The following is a 13,973-nucleotide window of genomic DNA, read 5'->3' as shown; positions in this document are numbered from 1 at the left end:
AGTGGTGAGATGACGTCTATAAAGACAGTAGAAAGGAATCTTCCTGGGATTCCTTTTCTCTTTCCCTGTGCCCTCCAACTCTTGCACCATTGGAAAGGTGCGGGGTCACCTCTGACTGTTTCCCCCTTCCCTGCACACAGCCTCACATGGCCCACAGGTCTCAATCCAATCTGGCTTTGTTTTGTCACCCCAGATGGTTTCTAGATCTTTATTTCAGGAGGCCTGTAGTTACATCCATGTCTAAAAGAATGTGCTGCTGTTCAGGAGTGATTCCTAGGAAAGACATTGCCAAAGGTGTTGGCTAAACTTCATAGTCTATGTTTACCATAGAAGCTTAAAGGCATCTGCCCAACACAGGCCCTCAAAACACGTTCAGCACTTACCATTTATGGCTATGTCACTTCTTCAAGGGTTGTGGGGAGTCAAGTTCTCCTTGTTGTATTTCATACAAGAATAAAGTAAATGTATCACACAACCCTGCCCCTGATTCAGAAATGGGGATGGGAAGTGGGGGTATGGAAGCAGAGAGAAACGTAGGATGCAGTCCAGTGATTCCAAGATTTTCTCACAGAGATGTAATGAAGACCATGTGTATATGAATCTTTCAGCTTCTGTTGCCACATGTGGTAACAGCATGAAAATCCACAACCACAGCATTTCGTAAGATATTCCAGGGGCACTTTTTCAATGATCTAATAGTTTCAGAGACTAGAAAACTGACATAGGGTTAACATCGATCTGTTGGCTTGGGATGGAGATAACCTTGGTAAGATGAAAATCCTGGAATTGTGTGACCTCCTCTTTATAAAGAGATAGCTCCAGGATTCCTGGGAACTTAGATAAGGGTTAGCAGTGATTTGGTTGGGGGCTTATCCTTCAGCCAGTTTTGCAACCTGCTGCCCAGCTGTATGCTTGAACTTCATTCAGTGTGTATTTTCTTCTTCTTTTATTGGGACTCATGGCTGCAATCAGTTGTTCAGGGCCATTGGGAAGATGCAGTGAGCTGACGGCAGTGAGCATCAGTAGCCTTTAGCACAGAGGTTCAGCTGGTCTTGTGCTCACTGAAGGTGCCCACAGACTCCTAGTGGGCATCACGTTCAAAGGCATCAGACATCTGCTGCTTCAGATCACTGGTTACCATCCCCCTCTAATAATAGTCTTCTTTTCCCCAGGATTTCATGCTGTTTTCATCCTCCACCTCCTCTTCCTTCCAAATTGAGTTATAGTACTCTTTATTCCTGTCATATCCCTGGCTATTCTTGTTGCTGGACAACTTAACAACCAGCCAAGTTATAGATGAGGGAAACGATTGTTTCCCCTGCCTCCAAATTTTACTGATTTCTCAAATGCATTCGTTGTTCTGTCTTCTGCAATCCTTGAGTATCTATCAGGAAGGCATCACCCTATGTCGCTCTGTGTCATATGATTTCCACTTGCAGCTACAACCCCATGGCTACTGATTACACATCAGCGGGACCAGAGGGTCAAGTTGGGATGCAGTCACAGAGGTACAGCTACCCCAGTCTGGGCCACTGCTTCTTCCCCATGATGCCGTTTTGAGTGAACACATTGTGCTTGATGATTTCCTCCCCATCCCTCCTCTCTCTTAGGCTGGGGCAAAGCAGAGGGCAGTGATCATGTCCTATTTAGCCCTTTTTCTCTCATAGATTCTTTTCTGGTATTCTGCCCTAGGGTTCACAATAAACACTTATTGAATTGAATAATGACTTTTATGCACTATGTGATTCTAAAGTTCTTCCTTCATCTCATCATGATAGAATTACAGAGCTAGAAGGAACTTCAGAGAGCTTTGAAATTCCCCACTATTTAGAAAAAATAACAAAATCAACTCAGAAAAGTTAAATATCTTGTCCCATGAGGTTTGGTGCTCCTCAGAATGACTGAACATTTTGATTTCATTCCATCAAGCATCAACTGCCACAGAAATAGACTGCAGTGAAGCATACCCAGCATTGCATTTATGGAATGCAATGCAGTTAACATTGCAATATTGGCATGCTTTCTGAATAGTTAGTGCATAACTTTGCAAAGGCAACTGAAGTTTTCCGGGAGACCTGAAAGATATTATTGAATAATATTAAAGACTGATATAGTTTGGATATTTGTCCCCACCCAAATTTCATGTTGAAATGTAATCCCCAGTGTTAGAGATGGGACCTGGTGGGAGGTGTTTGGATCATTGGGGCAGATTCCTCATGAATGACAGACTATCTCCTCGGTGGTAAGTGAGCTCTTGTTCTGAGTTCATATGAGATCTGGTTGTTCAAAACTGTGTGGTTCCTCCCGCCCCACTCTCTTCCTCTTGCTCCTGCTCTGGCCAAGTGATGTGCCAGCTCCTGATTCACATTCTGCCATGAGTAAGAACTTCCTGAGGCCTCCCCAGAAGCAGATGCCAGTGCTATGCTTCCTGTGCAGCCTGCAGAACTGTGAGCCAATTAAACCTCTTTTCTTATAAGTTACCCAGTCTCGGGTATTTCTTTATGGCAATGCAAGAATGGCCTAATACAAGGACTCATTCAGAACTCATCAGGAGAATTGCCTTGGAAATTTTGCAATTTATTACTCATGATTGTCATTATGATGCTGTCATAACTGAAAGTTTGAAGGATTATACCTTAAAACCTTTTTGGAGAGAAGCTTGGAACAATGAAAATTGTTCAATAGTTAACAGTATGAATCACACAGCCATCTGGAAAGTATCCTGAAATACTCAGAAAACTTTTTTAGGGACCCAATTACTGGATAAACCTGAGAATGCAGAGCCAAGTGAGAACATCTCTTAGTATATTGTGTGAGTGACATAGAGAAGGCAAGAAAATAGAGCAGCCGTAGGAAAGAGTCACCATCCTGTGAGTATTACAAGGAGAAAGAATGAAAGCAGAGAGAGAATGAAAGCAGAGAAAAAATTCCAAGAGCCATCAATTATCAGCAGAGGCTGAGTGGGAGATTCAAATCAGAAAATCAGAAAGTTCATGGTCATTAGCTGCTTTTCTCTCAAACTAAAAATAAGGTATGGTAGAGGCAGCTCCACTGAAGCTAGAAAAGTAGAAACTGGAAAAGAGTTCCACAGTTTGCTTCATTGACCTTTATCTATGTGTAAACATAAGTCAATCCCTGCAAATCACCCTGGATTGTGTCCCTGGTTGTGAAAGGTCAGGCTGGGAAATGTGGCATTACAGAACCTGTGTGAGTCTTGATAAGTCCCTCTCAAGCAACAAGCTTCTACTTTTAGAATGCCACTGTCCTCAGGTAGGTGAGATATGCAGAGATATTTCAGGAAGTCTTATTTCTAAAATGTTGGCCTTCAAGATCTTGATAAAACTTTGTCAGTGGCTGAAAGAGATAGCATTGGGGAGGGTCTCAGCCAGGAAAGCAGGTTCTGCTCTTGAGTTCTCTCTGATCTCTGCTCATAAGGCTTTTTATTATGATGATATGTATTGGATAAGTCACGGGACCTGCCTGCCGTGCCCATTTTCTTACCCTTAGATGGATGGAATGGGTGATCTCAGAGGTCTCTTCTGGTTCTAACATTCTACAATGCTTTTTTCTGTGCTTTTTCTGTGGATTGTGGTAATATCTGATCCACAGGTAAAAATCAAGTTCCTGCTCTCTTGGGACCTTTATTTGGCCATTGGCAATTCACCTGGTTTCTACAGTCCCATTAACCTCACTGAGTCATTCCTGCATCCCTAAGTTACTACTTCATGTACGGTTTTTGCGTTAACAGACAGGAAAAGGTCTGATCATATAAGCAAATACCTTTAATGGGTTAGCTAACTAATGTGTTACCTTCCCAAATGGGGAAAATAAGATGCCTTGTCCAGGATAAGACATACTAATGCCAGAAACTCGAAGAAATTGTATAGGGGTATGTGTGGGTATGGGCAGGGGCAGGGAAGAGGGCTGTACTTGCAAGGGAGAACATCTGTGATCAATCAGGCTCCACTCACCAAGTTGCTGCCTGTTTGGCTATACACAAACTTATCAGGTCTAGGCACTCAGATAAGCTGTTACTATAACACTTGAACAAAGCCATTTTTATAAGCCAAGAGTGAGTGTCAGTTAACCAGCAACCATTTTTCAGACTCTTTGGTTGCAGAGACCTACTCAAATTAGCTCTTGTGAAGTGGGTTTAAGAATTTATGTTGAATAATGGGAGGATATTAATTAATTAATTAATTTTAAAATAATGGACTCAGGTGACAGTGGAAGAACTGGAGAGAACTATCCAGAATGTGGGATAAGCAAGATTTGGTACCTGCTGTTTGCAGGAGGCCTCTCGGAACCCTGGTGGCAGCAGCTTCTGGGTCTCCAGTTCTGCGCTTTGCTCTCGGTGGGCTCGGCTCCCCTCCTCACATCTCTTTTCTGTCCTGCTACCAGCTGACTCCTCCTTCCTCATGCTTTCTGCTTCTCCTAACGTGAGCTTGCTCAGTCTGTTCGGATTTTTTTAGCTACAGTTCCCACCGGTCACACACAAATTGTTTTCCATGTGTTTTGGTTCAAATTTCTGGGAAATTTAGTCTGATTGACTCAGTTTATTGTTTTGAGCAAGGCCACAAAGATCTTTGGCCAAATGTTAGAGTAGCGGCCTTTTGTGTCATCTGGGACTGAGTGGGCATGTGAAAATTGATATGGTCACATGAAAAACCATGGCCGTCTATTCAGTAGAGGCTGTGGGTAGAGAAGTGTCCTTCATAAGTGTTGGCTGGGCATGGTGGCTCACTCATGTAATCCCAGCACTTTGGGAGGCCGAGGCAGGTGGGCAGGTTGCTTGAGCTCAGGAGTTCGAGACCAGCCTGGCCAACATGGTGAAACCCCGTCTCTACTAAAAATACAAAAATTAGCTGAGTATGGCGGTGGGCACCTGTGATCCCAGCTACTTGGGAGGCTGAGGCCGGAGAATGGCTTAAACCCAGGAGCTGGACATTGCAGTGAGCCAAGATTGAGCCACTACATTCCAGCCTGGGTGACAGAATGAGACTCCATCTCAAAATAAATAAATAAATAATAAAACACAAGTGTCCCTATTAGAGGGAGGGCAAACAGTGTCTCTACACCCAGGGTGCCTGTCACAATAAAAAAAAAATCTCCAATCACAATTTTATTTTACCTACATAATAACATTGTGAGGTAGGCGTGGCAGGGATAGTTCCCATTTTATGAATGAGAAGAAAGAAGTTGTGGCTTATAGAGATTGGTAAGGTCAACATCTGATCTGAACTTTTGATATCCTTTCTCAGTCTTTGAGATTGAGATTTGGATTCTAGTCCAGCTATCTGTCTCCTCACTTGTACCAAACACCCTTTTTACACATGGGCAGAGACCCGGAGAAGTCACCGTAAGTTTTCCACTACAGAATTTATCTATTTTATTTATTTGAAACAAAGAAACAACAGATTTTGTTAAACCCTGGGAAGGTAGCAGGCACTCACTGTTTCAACAATGCTGGCTGAATTACACACTATTCTATTTTTCCTTATCACATTTTTTTTCTTCCCCTAATAACTTGAGGTCACAGAATAAAAATTTGAGACTACACAACAGGATTTTCTTAAGAGTCTTTGGCTGTCTTGTGTTCTTGACTCTCAATTTCACCAGAGCAAGGGTTGGTTCATTCCAACCAGCTTCCCATAGTAATCTCAAATATTCCATGACCTTGGTGCTGAGGAAAGGTGCACAGAACAGAAACTTTTCAAGCCAGCCCAGCTTTACCAGAGCTGATCAATCACTGGACGGTCGGGAGAGATTCCTGACAAGAGATTCAGCCAAGTGAGCCTGAGGTTTTCACTCCAACCACTGTCATCACAGTTGGTTCTTTCTTTTGGCAATTTGATCTTCCTTACTGTGTCAAAATCTTGGGGTCCTCATAACTCCACAATAAATACAGCCCAAACACAGTTTTAAAGCTTGGAGGATGACTTCCACTTGCAAGTTTTCCTCTTAGAGACTTGGATTTGGAAGAGCTGTCATGTCTATTTTTGGTCAATATCTTGTGTCTCTTACGGGAATTCCCCCAAACCCTTCTCTTTTTCAGTCTGTCCTTACACAGACTGCATGGGGCATGTACAGGTGCATGTTGCTGCCCATGAACACGCAGCTGCTGGCTTGACAGCATAAAACAGACGAGCAATTGTAGAACTTCCGTAAACCAGTGTTCACGGCAAAGTGGAAGTTACTTGCCAAATGTGAACCAAGTTAAAAGCTTAGGTGGAGTATACCAAAATAAGATTCATCTGGTTTTAAAAAACAAATCAGATCATACGCAGTAATCTGGAGATCAGGAAATTCAACAGTTGGAAACTACTTGTGAAGGAAAATGGTTAACAACGTTCCTGAATTCTACATACAAGAAAGAAGTGAAAGAGAATAAAGTGGAGTATGGAACACAAAGCAAGCTGCAGTCAGGAGTCTGAGATTCCTGAATTCCAGCCATAGTTGTGCTTAGTTAACTACTTAAGCTAAGTGTTTTTGGTGATAAAATCAAATCTTTTGACTAGGTGGTCCCTAAAGTCTCCTTCAATTCAGTGATGTTATAAAATTCGTGACGGGAAAACCAATTTTGTTTGTGGCCACATTTTCTCCCTTTGGTCTGATTGCAACTCTGAGATCCTAAGTAAAGCCTCATTAGCTGGTGTTGAGAAGGTTATTCACAGTATCCCCTAATCGTCTTCAACATCTTGTCCTGCTCTTTTTATCTCCTCTCCTTTTTTCCCCCAAGGAATTTGAGACTGCACCTGACACACTTATAAACTGGATATCCAGAGAAGTGATACATTTTAAAAAACTGAAATCACCTTTAAACATTTGGGAAAATGTATTTAATTCTAGGAAATGAAAAACCAATCTGACTTACACTTGACTATGCATAATAATTTAAAGGCAGAAAGGATTGTTTATTAGAGCTCAGAAGAAAAGGTAGGCAAGAGCTATATTTATGTGCTTATCTTGCCTTTAAATTAATTCCCCCTCCCCCACTTCTTGCCTGAGCCCTTTGGTTGCCATAGAAACTGGCATGGCCTCCAGCTGAGATTCCTGTGAGACTTAATTGCATTCCAAATTTCATAAACTCTCTATTAACCTTTGCCTGACAGATATGTGTATAATGCAAAATGAGTTACATTAATAGTTTAAAGTGATTTATACATTCAGATTTCATGTGCCTAATGCTCTCTTTCAGTCAATTAAACATACTTATAAAAAATTGTGATAGTATTATTGTTGATGTGTTTCTTTCTTTATAGAAATAAAATGTCTGTGTATATTAATATACATATACATAATATATTAAATAGCAGATTTAATATATACATATCTAGAAGCTAAGGGCATTTTTAAGGGAGGGTTTAGAGCAGAAGCTGAATATGTTTGTATATATTTGAATATAAATAGATATAGTATGTCTTTATATATCTTTCTCTATACTATGAATGCTTGCATGTGTCAGGCATTGTACTTAGTATTTAACATATGTTAATGTATTTAATTCTCATAACAACTCTATGTTGCAGGCACAATGATTGCCACCATTTTATAGTTGAGGGAACTCTAGAGAGACTTAAAGAGTTAGAAGTCCCCCAACTCCTAAGTGGCAGAACTGGTATTAGAATCCAGACCTTTTTGACTCCAGAGTCCTTAAGGCCTCTGTGTTAGTTCGTTTTGCATTGCTAGAAGGGAATACCTGAGGCTGGGTAATTTATAAAGAAAAGAGGTTATTTTGGCTCATGCTTCTACAAACTGTACAAGGAGCATGGTACCACCATCTGCTTCTGCTGAGGCCTCAGGAAGCCTACAATCATGGTGGAAGGTGAAGGGGAGCAGGGGTGTCACATGGTGAGAGCCAGGCTCGTTAAACAACCAGCTCTCACATGAACTAACAGAGTGAAAACTCACTCATTACCACAAGGATGATACCAAGCCATTCATGAGGAATCCACCCCCATAACCCGAACACCTCCCACTAGGGGGGTCACCTTTCAACATGAGATTTGGAAAGGACAAGTATCCTAACAATACTACCTTCCCCTGTGTATCCATTTGGTGAGTTCCCAGGCAATTCCTCTAGAACCCATTGTGGACTGTATGTAGAGTTCCAGAAAAAGTCTCATTTTCTAGGGGAATCATTCAGTCACTGCTGTCATCAAATTCTAGTCTTGGGGAAGGGGAAATGAATAAATAAGACAAAGTGCTTGCTCTCAAAGACAGTGTGGAGTGGGAATGGAGGGTTAAAAGAAGGGAACAGACATGAAAGTAAAAAGTTCAAGTTGCTAAGACTTACGAGACAGATGTCACCAGAATAAAGCCCCAACCTCACTACATCATCATGTTCAAAGGCACAATAGTTTAAGTGTATAATGACTGAAAAGCAATTTCAACTCTATGGAAGGTTCTTTTTTTTTTTTTTTTTTGAGATGGAGTCTCACTCTGTTGCCCAGGCTGGAGTGCAGTGGCGCCATCTCAGCTCACTGCAATCTCCACCTCCCGGGTTCATGCCATTCTCCTGCCTCAGCCTCCCGAGTAGCAGGAGCGACAGGTGCCCGCCACCACGCCTGGCTAATTTTTTTGTATTTTTAGTAGAGATGGGGTTTCACGTGTTAGCCAGGATGGTCTTGATCTCCTGACCTCGTGGATCCGCCTGCCTCGGCCTCCCAAAGTGCTGGGATTACAGGCGTGACCCACTGCGCCCAGCCGGAAGGTTCTTTAAGAATGCCAAAGCACAACAGGGTGATTGTAGTCAAAAATAATGTAATTGTACATTTAAAAATAACTAAATGTATAATTGGATTGTTTGTAACAGAAAGATAAATGCTTGAGGTGATGGATACTACATTTACTCTGATGTGATTATTATGCATTGTATGCCTGTATCAAAAGATTTCCAGTGCAACCCATAAATAAATATATACACTTACTGTGTACCCACAAAAATTAAAAAAAAAAACAATGCCAAAAGCAATCTCATTTATACAATGTAACAAAACATCCTCTTCCTCTCCTACTTGCATGCCTCACATCTGCAAAGCTGCTATGGTACAGAGGTACCATTTTGGCATAGGAATATCTAACCATTCCAGCACCATTTGTTGAAAGCTCTTTCCTCTTTCACTGAAAACTCCCCCAAATTCTACCTCAAAGTTGGCTCATGCAGGATTCTTTGATGCTCTCCAGTTCCCTCTCAGGTTATCTCTCTACTATAATAGATCAGCATAGCCTCTCTGATCACTTTCTCTATTTTTGTTTTTCCATTACCTAAAGTTTATATAATGGAGAATTGCTTGTAAACTGGTTGGAAGCTGGGTTATCTACAGAAAGGAGGGATGGATTAAAGAGAAGACAGCAGATATGACTCAATATCTTAAAAAAAACTCTTTACATGGAGGAATAAACTGAGTGCTGTGAGAATCAGAGGAGGGCAGCAGACATTCTCACATGGGGAGGGGGTGAGAAAGATTCACAGAAGCTGAGCTTGAAGGATGAGGGAGTGTTTTCCAGGTGGTGAGTGGGAAAGAAGCAAGGGAGAAACGTGCTGAAGTTCATAGGCATGCATAGGCATGGTGTATTTGAGGAATGGATGATTCTTTCTGAGATAAATCCCAAACATGTAAAAGCAGGAGGAAAATATTAATTGGCCATTTTATAAAAGCAAAGAAAGTGGAGCTAAGATGATCAGAGAGAATACACTGCAATCTTTTTCACTTTACTGCTAAGGGGATAGAGGCCCAACAAAAACATTTTACCGAAATCTTCTCATTCTGTAAGACTACTTGCTTTTAGAGCTTGCAGTTGCTTCCTCCAGCCCTGTTCAATGGGTCCCAGGCATGGGGTCTGTATTAGTCTGTTTTCATGCTGCTGATGAAGATATACCTGAGACTGGGCAATTTACAAAAGAAAGAGGCTTACTGGACTTACAGTTCCACATGGCTGGGGAGGCCTCACAATTATGATGAAAGGTGAAAGGCACATCTCACATGGTGGCAGACAAAAGAGAGCTTGTGCAGGCACACTCCCATTTTTAAAACCATTAGATCTCGTGAGACCCATTCACTATCATGAGAACAGCTCAGGGAAGACCCGCCCCCATAATTCAATCACCTTCCACCGGGTTCCTCCCATGACATGTGGGAATTGTGGGAGTTACAATTTCAGATGAGATTTGGGTGGGGTCACAGCCAAACCATATCAGGGTCTGCCACTTTGGCAAAGGTTGTTCTAGCATCAAGCAGGAAGGTCTTTTTAACAAGTTTTGTCCAGATAAATTCATTATTTATACTGAGTCAACTAATTTAATAGAGATACATATTTAAGTCAGATACATCTGGATTATTAACCTTTTAACTGGTTGGAGTGCAACATTGAATTGTTATTTTTCAATTGTCACAGCCCCCCATTGACCCATGTTGACCTATGTTGAACCTCCCTTTCATGCTGGATAGCAGATCCCTTAATGACATCTTAGGAAAATTTTACAATTTCCTGGTCACTTTGATTATTGGAAATCTGATCTTTTTGAAATTCTAATCTCCTAACTGACTTAAAAATTTCTCTCTATCATCGGAAAGGCTTGTGGCTCCAGGGACTGCTGTGTATATGTGTGTGTCAGGGTAGAGGTTGCATGATGTAATCTTTTATTTTACATTTGTCTCCCTTACCCCGGGGGTGGGTGGGGAAATGAACTCAGTTAACCCTTCCTACTCCCCTCTGCTGGGCTCAAACCCTTCATTGTGTTGGAACAGAGAGGAGGGAGGAAGAGGACAAGAGTCCCTTATTTAACTAACTGGTTTTGTTGTTCTCTTGGTTGTTGATACTTCCCTGTCCAACACTGACTGCCTGATCACTGATGCCCACTGGATGGCGAGTGTCTAAATTTTCGATTTCATGGGGGTAGAGGCTCCAAGGCGGAAGCCTCCTCAGGGCTGGTTCCTTGGCATTGGAGGTCTGGCTTTAGTTCAATCACCCTCAATTTCCCTGCTCCCAGCTCCTGCTCCAGGCCATCCACTTCATATCCTGCTGCTGCCATGGTTTCCTTCTGTACTTGAGACTCTGGGTGGCTTCCAGTAAAATGATTTAAGTCTAACTACTTTGAGCAATGTCTGTTTGACCCATGAAACCTCACACACATTTTTATCAATTCAGACAGTGGGAGCAAAGCTGCTTGGAAATTAAAGAAATTGAAAGCAAACACACAGGAAAAGAAGAAGTAAAATTGCCTTATACTTGGAGACAACATGATTATCTATTTAGAAAATTCTACAGGATCTACAAAAGAGCTGCTATAATAAATGAGTTCATTAAGGTTGTTGGATACAAGGTCAATATACAAAAACTAGTTATAGTTCTGTGTACTAAGAATTAGCAATTGAAAATCAAAATATCATTTATAGTAATATCGAGACACAGGAAATACTTAGAAATAAATTTGACAATAGATATGCAAGACCTGTACACTAAAAACTATAAAGTATTGCTGAGATCAATTAAAGAAGATCTTAGTTGAGTGGGGAATATATATCATGTTCATGGGTCAAAACATAATATTGTTAAAACAACATTCTCTTAAGTAATCTATAGGTTCAACGCACTCAAATTGCAATTCCAGAAGGCTTTTTTTTGTAGACATTGACAGACTGATTTAAAATATATATGGAAGTTCGAGGGGCTTTGAATAGCCAAATCAAAATTTTAAAAATAGGAACAAAGTTGAATGGCTAACACTACCTGATTTCAAGGCTTACTATTATAGATAGTTATAGTAATCAAAACAATGTGTTACTGGTGTCAAGATAAACCAAAGATCAATGAAGCAAAACAGAGAATCCAGAAATGATCAGTACATAGAAACCTATTTTTGGTAATGATGCTATGACAAGCAAATTAGGAAATGATGATCTTTTCAAGAAATGGCTCTGCAATAATTAGATATTCATATGCAAAAACTACAAACCCCCCCCCCAAAAACAGAATGTTGATCTCTACCTCATATCGTATATAAAAATCAACTCAAAATAGATTATAGACACATTGTCAAATCTAAAACTGCAAAACTTCTGGAGAAAAACATAGGTGAGAAAATCTTAGTGACGATAGATTTGCAAAATTTTAAATATTCTACAAAAGCATGAACTCTAATTATAACACTGTTTAAAAAATGAAAAGACGAGCCACAAATTGGGAAAAAAATGTTTGTAAAACATGTATCTAACAAAGGACCTGCACCTAGAATATATGAAGATATCTTACAACTCAATAATAAAAAGAGGGACAACCCAATTAAAAATGGTCAAGATTTAAACAGACTCTTCACCAAAGAAGATAGAAAGATGGCAAATAAGCACATGCAAAGAGGCTTACTAACTTTAGACTTTAGGGAAATGCAAATTAAATCCACAGTGAGATACCCCTACACTCTCATTAGAATGGCTGAAATGGATCTCATTGAAGATGGTGGTGTAATCTGTGTCCAGCATTATCAGAAGAGTCTTTATGTGGACAGTCTCAGGGGCACCTGAAGAGAATTTTGGTCTCAATCCAGAAAAGAGAAAGAGCCAGTGGTTGCTGAGACAGTAAAAGAGGTGAAAAAAGAACCTATCCCAGTGCGTCCACCCTTACGAAGCCAAACATATACACCACCTGAAGGTCTCCAGAGTCGTTTGGAATCTTATGTTAAATAAGTTTTTGGCTCATGTTTTCCTAGTAATTGGCAAGACATTTCCCTGGAAGATGGTTGTCTACAGTTCAATCTTTTGGCACATTTAGCTTATGACTTGGGTCATGTAGTCCCTAATTCCAGACTCCACCAGTTGTGCAGGATTAGAGATGTTCTTGGTTTCTATAATGTCCCTATTCAAGATAGATCTAAATTTTATGAACTCAATGCCAGTAATCTGCCCCCCAATTTGAAAATCACTTGGAGTTACTAAGCAATTCAGAAGAGAAATACATTGAAATCATTTTATCCCCCTGAGCAAGGGGGCTGCTTTTTAGGCTTTTTGATACTTTGCCATGTGAAATACTATCAGAACTGTTCTCTAAACCCACTTTTTCTATAGAGGAATGTATCATCTCTTTTTTTCTCATATTATGAATGGATAAAGAATAATAGGATTTTCTATTTTCATATTTGCTGAAATCATTTTTTAAATGAAATTAGGTCATTAATAATTTATGAAAAACTTTGAGAGGACACTGTCATTAACTTGGGTGTAAGACAGGAGGATATTACAAGCTCAGACCCTTCATAGGCATAAAGTAGTAGTTGCAAGAAAATATGTTCATCCTTTTAGGACTCATATCTAAGACAGGTTATTATATATTACAAATATACAAATAAACTTGTATTACATAGATACCTATGAAAGAAACATAAAAGGATGTTGTATATTACTGACCATTCTAGATTAATTTCTTTTGAAATTAAAGGTTGGTTAAAGTGTTAAAAAAATGTCTGAAATGAAAGCAACTGACTATACCAATTGTGTCTGAGTCTGTGAAGTAACTGGAAGTCTCATACACTGATGGTGGGGATGAGAAGTGTTGTTATTGCTTTAGAAAACAGCTTGGCAGTTTAAAAGTTAAGCATACGCTTACCGTATGACCCAGTCATTCCACTCTTAGGTACTTATCTAAGGGAAAAAAAAGCATATGTCCAAACAAAAACTGTACATAAATATTCATAGTGATTCACTACATAATAGTCCCAAACTGAAAACAACCCGAGTGGTCCATCAACAGGTGAGTGGATAGGCAACTTGTGCTATAGCTACAAAATGGAATATTGCTCAACTGTAACAAGGGATGAACTCTTGATACACATAAGAATATGATGAATATCAAAATAATTATGCCAAGAGAAGAAATGAAACTATCTTTGCAGATTATGACAGTGAGAGAAGTCTAGCATGGCTGACTCCGTCTTGCTTCTAGCTTCACAGGCTGGCTGTCTTTGCTCATCCCTGAGC

At 40.3% G+C, this 13,973-nt stretch overlaps 1 pseudogene; it reads left to right on the top strand.

The window, feature by feature from the left end:
* The first annotated feature begins 12,456 nt into the window (after window positions 1-12,456).
* Window positions 12,457-12,935, top strand: LOC100977369 (large ribosomal subunit protein mL50-like; annotated as a pseudogene).
* The last annotated feature ends 1,038 nt before the right edge of the window (window positions 12,936-13,973 follow it).

This window comes from Pan paniscus, chromosome 8, assembly GCF_029289425.2.
Source record: "Pan paniscus chromosome 8, NHGRI_mPanPan1-v2.0_pri, whole genome shotgun sequence".
NCBI classification, from domain to species: Eukaryota; Metazoa; Chordata; class Mammalia; order Primates; family Hominidae; genus Pan; species Pan paniscus.
This window is presented reverse-complemented; position numbering and strand designations above follow the sequence as displayed.